At 44.1% G+C, this 11049-nt stretch overlaps 1 long non-coding RNA gene across 1 annotated transcript; it reads right to left on the bottom strand.

The window, feature by feature from the left end:
- Positions 1-1220: 1220 nt before the first annotated feature.
- Positions 1221-7544, bottom strand: LOC118451952. Its single transcript, XR_004841561.1, has 3 exons — positions 7295-7544; positions 3937-4075; positions 1221-3031 (listed from the first exon to the last, which is right to left on the bottom strand). It is a non-coding gene; the product is annotated as an uncharacterized LOC118451952 (long non-coding RNA).
- Between the last annotated feature and the right edge of the window lie 3505 nt (positions 7545-11049).

Raw genomic sequence — 11049 nt, 5'->3', positions numbered from 1 at the left:
TCAATAATGTATAGGAGACAAAGACTGGGGGTAGGTAAATGATAATTAGGACAGGTCACTGATACACCACATGTTGAATTATTCTGTACACTGGTGTTTAAGGCAATAGAGATACATAGCCAGGGTGAAGCTCTTCATCCTGGGACAGCGCAAACTAAGTGGTGCCTCAAGTTTTATTACTATTATTTGACTTTTCCATTTGCTATTTAGAAGTGATTTAAAATACTGAAAAATTAGGGGCAAATTAATCAGCCAGGCCTGTCCAGTGTCTTTCCAAAGATTCTGATGTCTGTGAAAGCAGAGAGGGAGTTTTTCTTCAAATTAACTCTCAAGGAGCTATAATTTTTCCAAAGTTGAAGACTATAATGAGATAAAGGAGGGTGTTAAAAAGATGAGGGGATTTGAGAGCACTAGAACATTTTTTAAATTTTTTTTTGGGGGGGGGAAGAAATCAACAGAAGCAAAAACTTTATATTTCATTTTACAAACATAGTCCTACTTAGTAATTAAGGAACTGGGGCCGAGGAAGTCAAGCATGAGTGATGCATTGCAAACTCAGGGCCACACACATTTTACTCTGTATCCTTGCTCCCTGATAATTAAGAAAGGAAAAGAGCATGCCACAATGTTGCTTTCAGTGAATATTAAAAAGCCATCACTCTCTAGTTGATTACTTTGATAAGCTTGATTGTTGTGAATCAATTGTAGAAGTAGCAATTAGGTACTGAAAAGTGTATACAATTAACATTCACAATTTAACATCCCTAAATCAATAACAATACACTTAAATTCAACAGTATCAGTTTGATTCTTGCCTCATCTTCCATCCAAATCCAATAAATACATAGTTGAGTGGAGTAAGCCTGGGTGATTATACTAAAAAGAGACTTCAAAAGGCTTTTGGTTGAGGGTTTCCATACTGTATCCAGATGCTTTCACAACTTCATAAACATGACAAAACTATGCATCCAGCCTCATCTCTGAATGCCCTGTTCTTAAAGGAAGAGCTTTGAGGAAAGCATCTTAAAGAAAAATGTGATTGTTCTTGCAATATAAGTGGTGGAACTTTTTTTGTTTTGTTTTAAGGTTCTGTCTTAAACTTCAGGTTCTGAAAAAAAAATGAATAGGCATTTCTCAGTAAATAAAAAAGTATTTTTCTAACTAAATATGCTGATAAGAATTTGTTCAGAAAAGCCAGAAACATTTATAAGGACTTTTTAATGACTGCATTTGCTTTGGGAAGCTAATTCCTTTGAGACCATTTGTTCATGAACACAGCAACTTGCCACAAACGCTCCCATCCTCATTCTTGTATTCAAATGATTTTTTGAAAAAACCTGTATGCTATGCATTTCAATGTGTCGTTTACTATTTAGGTGCAGAGAAAAAAAATGACACCTCTGAGTGTTACAAAAATAATCGCAGCAAACACAAACATCACAGGTGCAGGTTGAAGTGGCTGACTAAATTGCTATTCAAGATAAATTATTTTTAAAGGGGAAGGCAGGGTTCACTTGTAAAGAGCTTAAGAAGCCTAAGACAAAAACTGTATCTCTGGGTGGGAAAGAGCTCTATCAGGAACTTATCCTTTAACTCTCAGCCAAAGCATAACTCCAGTAGGATGCTCAAACTTATACTAACCTTAAACACAAACAGTGCCATTGGGCCCAAGACCTCCTCTCTGCCCTGAGGTATGTGCTTAAAAGTTTTGTTAAGCTCAAAGGAAAGCTTCATGATAGGAAATTCTCCTATCAACCTGCCAGCCAGCTGACTGCACCCCAGACCTTTAGAGCATCCATGTTCAGCCCCTTCACTGTGCTTCAGCTGTGGCCATGTGAAAGCTCAGCATTAACAGTGGACAATACCTAGTGACTGCAGGCACTTTTTTTTTGGCTCAGGAATCAGCCTCGTTGTTTGGTCTACTCTTATTCAGCATTCCCATTGCCTGTGCAAGGCCAGGGAAGAAGCATGTTAGTTCTTCCTGCAGCATTACTCAGAGGGTCGTTGGCTTCTCAGTCATGGCTGCTTTGGGACTATGATCTGTGTGTGATTAGTCACTGGAATTTGGTGGGAGGCTATATTTAATAGCACCCTTCACTCCAGAGAAACAGGGCGCCAGAGAATCTTTAAGGACCACAGATGCATTATAAACTCTTTCCACAACCGCAGAAACGTAGCCAGCAAAAAGACAGCCAAATTAGCAAAAAAGCATAGATGTAGGCGGGAGGGCCATGCCGTTGTGCCTCTACCCTGTAACATGAGCAGAGCTTTAGCCAAGAATCACGTGTCCCGGCCAGCATCTACAGTGGCACTGCTGCCCTCTCGCTGTGGGACCCCTTATGAGAGACCCTGCAAGCACTGGACATCCTCGCTGCCTTTGATGCCAGACGTACCAGTATGAGACATGATCAGATCAGCACCTGAATGGATGCAGCACATGCGCCGCGCTGCTCTGTCTCCAAAACAGAATATAAATGTAGACTCCTACCTCAGTGCTTTGGAGAATTAAATAAAAAGGCAAAGAAATCAAGAAGTGAAGAGCATGCTATCAGGATTATATCAGGACTAAACATCAAAATAGAAAAAAGCCTAAAAAAATCATAACCACAAAACTGCGTATTAGTAGGAAGGGACAGAAGTCACACACATACATGGGCTCTACTTGCTCTTCCAGCACAGCTGAGATCTGAAGCATCTTTGCTTCCCACCACCAGCAGACCATTTTGCTAAAAAAGTAAGGGTCTTGTAGTGAACTCAACCAATGCCAAATCTCCGTTTCTTCTAGTGCTGTCAACAGCTTCCTCCAAGTCATTCCAAGATAAACAGATGAGGATTATTGTCTGTTCATGATCCAGTTTTCTCATTGAAAGAGGAGAACTCTTATAACTTTTTGCTTCACAGGGGCCACTGAAGATGTAGCTATTAATACTTAGAGATGCTCAAACATAAGACAGAGATTGGTCTTCAACCAAGAGTTATGGCAGTCAAAGGAAGATTTCAGTGGAGTTCAGGGGACTCTCTGCTTTTAGACCTAAACATGAGAAAAAGATGGGCATCAGCAGTGACACATCAATGTAGCTTGGTGTCACGGAAGAGATATCTCCCAGTGATGAAGCTTGTTCAGTATTTCAAACAAATTTGAAATGTGTTTAGTCTGGAAGTGATTACTTTGCTTATGCAGATGCATTTGATGTTTGGCCACACATTGCAAATATGGTCAGCTGGCCCAGTTCCAACCAAAGAAAAGAGACCACAGCACCGTAACCAAAAGTGCATTACATAAGGATGAATAATACATCCACACCATAATTAAAATCCCACAATTTAAACTGTGGAGCCGACGTTTTATGGTGGCTAGGACAAGCATGATACATGTTCTCCATTTTCAAATACTGCAATGTTTCAGGATACATGGGAAAGCAGATGTTTTTAATAGTCTGAACCCTTTAAATAAGCTTATTCTTCCAAACGAGCTACATGCAGTCAGGAGTGAGACATTGCTGCAGGAATGGGTCAAAATGTTCCTTCTGTCTTTACTCCAGTGGAAAATATTTGTTCTGAACAAAATAGGTATTTTCACATTAAGAATGATTTTTTTCCAAGGCAGCCAGAATATCAATTAGATGCAATTAAAAAAAAATAATTACTTTTTGTTTGTTTGTTTTAACTTGTTAAATCTAAAGGTTTTCAAATAACACTTCTTAAGAAACCATATCTGGGGGAAAAAAGTTACCCAAATCCTACATTCTCCGTCAGTACTTTTGCCTCTTCCAACATCTGACTACAGCACAAAGCTGCATATCCCTACGGATAAAGCTGCGTATCCCTACGGATATGGTTATCACTCAACCTTCAACGGCGCAGTTACCGCCTACTAAGCCTCCATCCTTCTGCTGTCCTTACACTGAGTAAGTCCATGCTTAGCTATGTACCCACCGTGGTGTCACCTGAGGCAGCAGAACCAGGCCCAGACATAGGGGAACCCATGGACCTCCCATGTACCAACTTAAATCCATTTGAGAGAGTCGCTGTGTGTACCCACTGCCACAGAGGGCTTTTCTTGGACAGGTTGCACCTGAGGGAAAAAAAATAAAAAAATCCAAGCGCAATGTTTTCTCTAAGGCCTTACATTAAGGTTTGCTTTCTTTTCCAGCCTGCTATGGAGTACTGAATAGTAGACTTACCAAGAGCCTCAGTCACACAGGGCTGCAGGCATATGGCCCTCCCTTGACTGTGTGCCAAAGTCATGCATGAAACTGTGTGCTGCTCACACATCAGTCACACTATCAGCTGGGGGAGGTTCAAGCAAACATAAGGCTACCAATTGAGGGTCTGCAGAAAGCAGGGGGAGAGAGTAAAAGCAAATGTAAAAGCAAAACTGGAAAGTATCAACCACCAAGGAAAGAAAGTGCAGAAGACTATTAGGAGCAAGGATCTTGGGAAGAACAGTTTTACAGGCGGGACCACAAGCATTCAACATAGGAAAGCTTTCAAAAGAAATGTACCATGGGTTTAGACCAGAAACTATGAAGCACAACTGCCCTGATCATCCTACACTATTAAGAGAGAAGGGAAAGATGTCTGTTGAAGTGTTGCTCCTTCTTGTTGCCCAGAGGATGCAGGCTGTGCTGATGATTCTCCTTTCCTGCTCAGAAGGCAGTGACCCCTCTAGTTAAGCCAGCAGGGTCATCCCAAAAGCAAACCACCAGGAAATCATTTCCAAACAAGTTAGCTACTCACAGATCTCTGTCCACATCTTCCACCGTGTCAGACCACTGAGGCACCTGCCCCCAGTGCCAGTCAAAAGCCCTACCAGGTGAAGATGCTTACATACTGCTCACTCTGATATCATCCTTGAGATCCTCTTTCACTGGAGGGGATGTAAACACACATGGTAGAAGCACTCAGTAAGTACCAGGCAACAGCTTATGAAGTGAGCAGGAAGACTGCTCTCAGTGTTTCTCATCTGAACACAGACTTAGTATAAAGCCCCTTTGCTGGAGCAGGAGCTGGGACTGAGTCCTCCCTTCAGACTAGCAGGCATTCAAGGTATAGATCTGAGCTCTCCCTGACTCTTACACACAGCAAATATTGGGCTGCAAGAGCTATTGCTGCTCTGTAGTCTGCCTGGACACGCTCCCAGCAAGGGAAGGGTTTGAGCAGCAAAGGCAAAAGGCCTGTCTCCATCACCGAATAAGCTAACCACCTAATCATGGGAGGATGATGCCTTCTCTTATGTGGATTTGGTGGGGAACCTCAGCCATAAGGTAAATCTACATCCTGTGCTCTGGGCTTGCTTTGTTTTGTACAGCAACGGATGGAGCCAGGCTGTGGAGGTTTGGGACCTCTTCTGCCACAGCTGCATCCAAATCCTTAAACACTGGCCTCCTTTCCTAGCAGCAGCAGTGCTGGCCACATGTCACATCAGATGGAAGAGTTGTAATGGTACAGCATGGAAAGTATTGCAATCAGCCCATGCTTCTGATCTGCGGCAGCTCCTGAAGAGGAAGACTTGATGAGGATCTCAGTGTTGTATTTGGTCACTGAAGACTGTGGTCTAAATACTGCAAGCTGTCCACTGGTGAACACAGTGGTCCTACCAATGCCAGCTCAGCTACACTCAGGAGATGTGGTTTCCAGGCATTTGTAGGAGCTGCACAGCTTAGATGACACAGGACATCCGCACTCAGAAGTGTGAGGAATATTCACTGAATTGGCCTCATGGGAGCACTACCAGGTTTCAGAGGTGGCAGGAAGAGAGCCATGAGCACTGACAGAGGGCAAATCCCATTTATTCTGTCTCACAGGTTCCCGCTAAGTTGTCCAGTGCCACACATGAGATAGGTGCTTCATTCATCAGAGCAGCAGCTCAGGTCCTTGGTTTCCTTAGACCAGAGGTTTTTATCTGGAGCAAACTGCAGCTGGATTGCATAGGCAGAGAACAAGCAGCATAGGGCCCTCCAGGGCAATCTCCATCAGATGCAAGCAAAACAGACATCAGCAAAGCCTCTGCCTCCCAAGCCTCAAGAAAGACGCAATTGCATCATGTGAAATCCCTTTAAATGCATTCCCTTGCTTTCCTTTGCAGTAACAGCAAGGAGGGAGGAACTGGCAGGGTCCCTGCTCCCAGCTGCACACTCCTAATCCACCCGAATTTTTTTCCATCCTCATTCCCGGAAACATTTGCTGTGGAAGAAGCCAAGCCTTTTACTGCTTCCAACTCCAAAGATGCTTCTTCTGCATCATCCATTTTCTACCAGCTGTTTGAGCTCATGACCAGAGTTAGACCAGAAGCAACACTAGAGAGCTGCAGGACCCTGATTCCCTTTGCTGCACAAGCAAGCTAGGTCCTTTGATGGAGTACAGGCTGCCTCCTCCATCCCAGGTACTTTGGCCTTGCCCTCCCTTTTCTCCACACTGATCAGCTCCTCCCTTTCTCCTTTGGGTACCACTTCCAGCCCCCAAGCATCTGCCAAACTGCTCTGAGTTTCCCAGCAAAGCCCTAACTTCCCTGAAAAGCCCTGGCTAGTCTACAGCTTGGCAATGTGCTTCCCTTGCCCTGCCTACAGCACACTATCATGGTGGAGATCATCACCTCACCCTTGGACAGTCAGAATTGCAGAGCAACACCTGTCTTCTTCCTCAGCAACAGCATAAGCTATGGTAGGTAAACCAGATGCTACTTGTAGAGAAATGTGTCTTTGAGCTTGGTCCATCAGCCCTGCTTGGTTTCAAAATAGATGTTACACACCAGGGATCAAGTACTGCAACAGGGACAAGGGGTGTAGAGTCACACTAACTCAGGCTATGAGCAACTGGCCAAGCAAATGTAAAGGCAGATAGACCCTCAGGAGATGTAGGCTCTCTTCTTCACATTGCCACTTGCACAGTGAAAGGGCTTAAGAAGACAACAGCTCCTTTCTCAGGGCTTCTCTTTCTTCCTCTTGGCATTTCTCATCTGTTTAGCCATCTCCAAGCCAGGAGCCAGTTCTCACAGGAAGCAAGACCTTCAGTGATTTAAGAGAGCTGTCCTCCCAGCTCTTTCCAGAGAAAAGACAGTACAAAAGAGAACATCTGCTCCTCAGGCACCAATATATCCAGCCTAGCAGATGAAGACCTCTCCTGGGCACACAGACCAGGTGTTGCTGACATGCTGATATTACACTCACTAGGAGATACCACCAATTACTTTGGGTAAGGAACTGGAGCTGCTGGGGAAGGACACACACTGCTGCTCTGCTAGGAAGCAGTGACCTCCCAGCAGCAAAACAAAGCAAGCAACCACTGTTCTCACCTTGTCAGCTTGGTGCTTAGGGACATCCCCCCTGCTCCTGAATTCCCAATCCATAGCTCCTCTTCAGGCCTGGTGTTAATTAGTGCAGACTGTGAAGTTTACTACATTTGTACAAAATGGCAGGGGTGGACAGACACATGACATGAGCTGTTGCAAAACCTCCAGGTCCCAAAGAACTGACCCATCTGATGCTGACTGCTTCTTCAGTCACTTCTTTTGGAGGAACTGCATGGTATTTATCTTCCCGTGAAGCTTACTAAAAAGAAAAAAAATAACCTCAAAGATTAGTGTGTGTTTATTTTGTTTGAAGGCCTTTTAATAATAATCCCCTTAATATCAGTTTTTATTTGTTTGTAGATGCTCCCTTTTGCTCAGTCATTTGATGGCATCCTTAGCAGTGACAGCCCATAATTCTTCATAGCATGTGTGTATGTCTGCTGTTTGAAGCAGGCCTAATCAAAGCAAGGCTTGTGGCTGAGGCTCCAGCACTTAGTTCAGTGCACAAAAAGGAAAGGAGAGCAATCTTTAAAGTAGCAGTATTCCTATTAGCATGGGAGCTCTCCAAGACACAGAAAAATCCCAAAAGATTAGGTCACCCATTTTGCAAGGTATTATTCTAATCTTCCTGTAACCACCCTGGAAAATTTATGTCACTCTTGAATACTGGATTCAAACTCTGACCCTAAGACATTTCTATCCATTCAGATCTGTATCCTTATCCATGCTTCCTAAGTAAATTCATACTGGGAAGTAAATATTACAGTACCTCTTTTAGATGCAGATAAACAGAGTAATAAATAGATGTTATTTCATGTTACACTGGAAGAAGAGTGCTACACAGTGCTTCTGGGAATCATACCTGAAGCTTCTTACATCAGAGTTTGGATAGAGAGGAAAAGTGTGCCTCTCTACCTGTATCCCACTGGCCTCAGTGGGATGCACTGGAACTAGTGAACTGCATCTTATACACTAGCCAGTTTGGTGTTTGGACAACCTGGTCTTGCAAAGCCACAGTGGAAACTTCATGGTGCAAACAGGGTTGGAAGCTGTAGGACTTTGGACCAGCTCCTGAAGTCCATCCTGTTCTCTTGGCTTGGCTACCTAGGAAGCTTCTGGAGAACAGTGTCAGAACCCTAGATTAATATGCTTAGGAAAACTTTGAGTAGGAGGCCTGGCAAGTAAGTTTTCAGTCCCCCTGTGATTCACAAGGAAGCCAGACAAGGAATGTCTCCACTAGCAGACAAATGGGCTAGGCTTAGTGGCATCTCTAATGGTGACATATTTCTTTAGTAACTGCCAGTTAGTTACTGGAACAGCCTCAGTACAGAACAATAGTGACTTCTAGTGCAATCCAGGGATATGGCAAGCATTATTGCTTGGCATTATCCCTTCATGTGTTTGGCTTCAGCCTGTGATGCCTGATGTAAATTACACTTAGTCTGAACTGCAAAGTGCCTGTAAAAGTGCTGGGGATGATGCTGCCCTGGGGAAAGCCAAAGCCTGGTCATATTCCATCTTATGGGCATGGAAGGCCAGGGCATCCAAGGTAACTTCATGAAGAGACAGCACACACATGGCTGCTTGTGCCAGCGGTAAATTGGATTTCCTAACTCAAGAGCTAAGTCAGCCTCTGCAGAGCGCAGTCTTTTCAACTATGGAGATAAGATATACCACAGCCTGGGTTTCCTTACTTACCAGTTTGAGAGCTGAGAGCGCTGCCCTCTCCCTGCCTGATATTCCTGAACAAGGCTCCTGAAGCATCTTCTCTTCACCCCCCTCAGTGACCCATCAGACCTGCACTGGCCCCACAGGCAGCCTGGCACCTCCTGCACCCCACGATCACCAGCTGTCCTCATAGACAGGCTGCCAGGCAAACACCACCCTGACAGGGAGGAAGAGCAGCCAGACCAAGCTGACCTGCGTGCAGAACAACTGCTTAGCAGTCCTGCCCAGGAGGTCATGCTGCATTCAGGCAGCTTCCTCAGCCCAGAACCCTCTGCAATTTCCTATACTAGAGACAAGCATAATTATTTTCTGAAAACAAAATGAGAATTAATAAACACAAAGGAACCATCTCTGGCTCAGGAAGCTTCCCAGACACAATTGCTGGAGTTTTGGAGAGTATCTGGGGGAAATATTGCTACATACATGCTTTATATTTATGGTTTCTCCTGACCTGTACCATGCTAGGAACAAGATACCAAGCCAGGCAGACCTGTGATCTGACCCAGCAGAGCCATTCTTATGCTCTTTACATGTAGAAAAGTTTCTTTCTCCTATTATTGGTTCAAACTAATTTTGTTTTGCATTTAGTCTGACTAATGGAATTCACAGCCTTTGCAAGTTAATACTTTAATCTAGCCTTACCCAAGTTGCGATCTCCAGAGCTTCCATCGATATCCCACCATTGGTACCCAGAGAAGAGCATGTTATCAGCTCACCAGAAAGCCACAGGACACCAAGCATCTCTGGCAAGCTCCCTCTCTGGCAGCTGAGACATGCACAGACCCTTCTGCAGCAAAGGATGCAGTTCATCAGGGATTTTTAGTCACCTCAAAAGTGTGGTCTCATAGCACACATTAAATGTCACATAGGGTCCTGCTTCTAACCCTTGCCCAATGACAATTTGGGAGAAAGTTAGACAGATGACATAAGCATGGTTGGTCTAAAAACTTTAAGACCCATAGTCCCATCATCCCCAGCACCACCATTCAGAGTCCCATTCTCTCTGCCTAGATGCTTACTTCAACTAATGGCAAGTAAAAACAACCCCCCAGTATGCTTCTACTCAGAATCGGTTACATAAAACAGTAGACAGAAGAGAACAGAAGAGACTAAAATTAGAAGATTACAGAAAATTAAAAAAAGGAACTGGTTAATGCAGTTCCTACTCAGTGTTGCCTTCATGCAACTGATGCCAGCTGAAAACCGCAGCAAGTAAAACCAAGAGGGATGCACCTCAGCTGAAGAGTGTATATTCACTGGGGAGCAGAATATGTAAGTTGACAATAACTGCATGTAGCTCTCCTGTTTGTACAAGATCAAATTCTTTCCCATGTATGTAGCAGCCTTTTAAGAATCACAGTCCATGACGTCACCCAGGAGGCACAGTGCCAGATGTCTTCCTTGTGGCTTTCCTATAACAAACAGAACCCCCACAAGAATTGGATGGAATAAAGATGTCATGCTCAGTCACTGTAGGTGAAGCCCTGGGTGCATGGATGTCAACAGGGACATTCCCATCTCTTCAGCAAGCCAGGAGATTCACAGGGAGATTATCACATCATGCTCATCTAGGGATCTAATGCAGGCAGCCAGAACCTCTCTCCGTCACTTAACAGAGAAAGAGCCTGCTCCAGAGGGCAAGGTATAGCAGAAGCCTACTCTAGATGCTCCAAATTGTCCTAGCCAGGAACCTGTCCCCACACCAGCCTGAATTACACCTTGGGTACCTGAGGATGACTGATGAGGAAGTCTGATCAAGTTCTGATACCCAAGAGTATTCAAAGCACAGCAGCAATTTCTGTAATGTTTATAGCCAGAAATGTAAAACCAGAAGGAAAACCACACAGCACAGAGCCTTCAGCATGCTGGTCTCTGCAGTCTCAAGTATAGTATCATCCAGCTGATCAGAATGATTGAATGGGGCTTTGAACTTTAAGTGCTTCCTAACACAAACATACTTTGACAGATCTTCTGCCTTCCTAGAAAACCTTCTTTGAATAACAGTTGGTTTGAATGCATGGAAAATACAC

Source organism: Egretta garzetta, unplaced genomic scaffold (assembly GCF_000687185.1).
Source record: "Egretta garzetta isolate BGI_Z169 unplaced genomic scaffold, ASM68718v1 scaffold113, whole genome shotgun sequence".
Classification (NCBI taxonomy): Eukaryota; Metazoa; Chordata; class Aves; order Pelecaniformes; family Ardeidae; genus Egretta; species Egretta garzetta.
The sequence above is the reverse complement of the archived record's forward strand: the minus strand, read 5'-3'. Positions and strand labels throughout refer to the sequence as shown.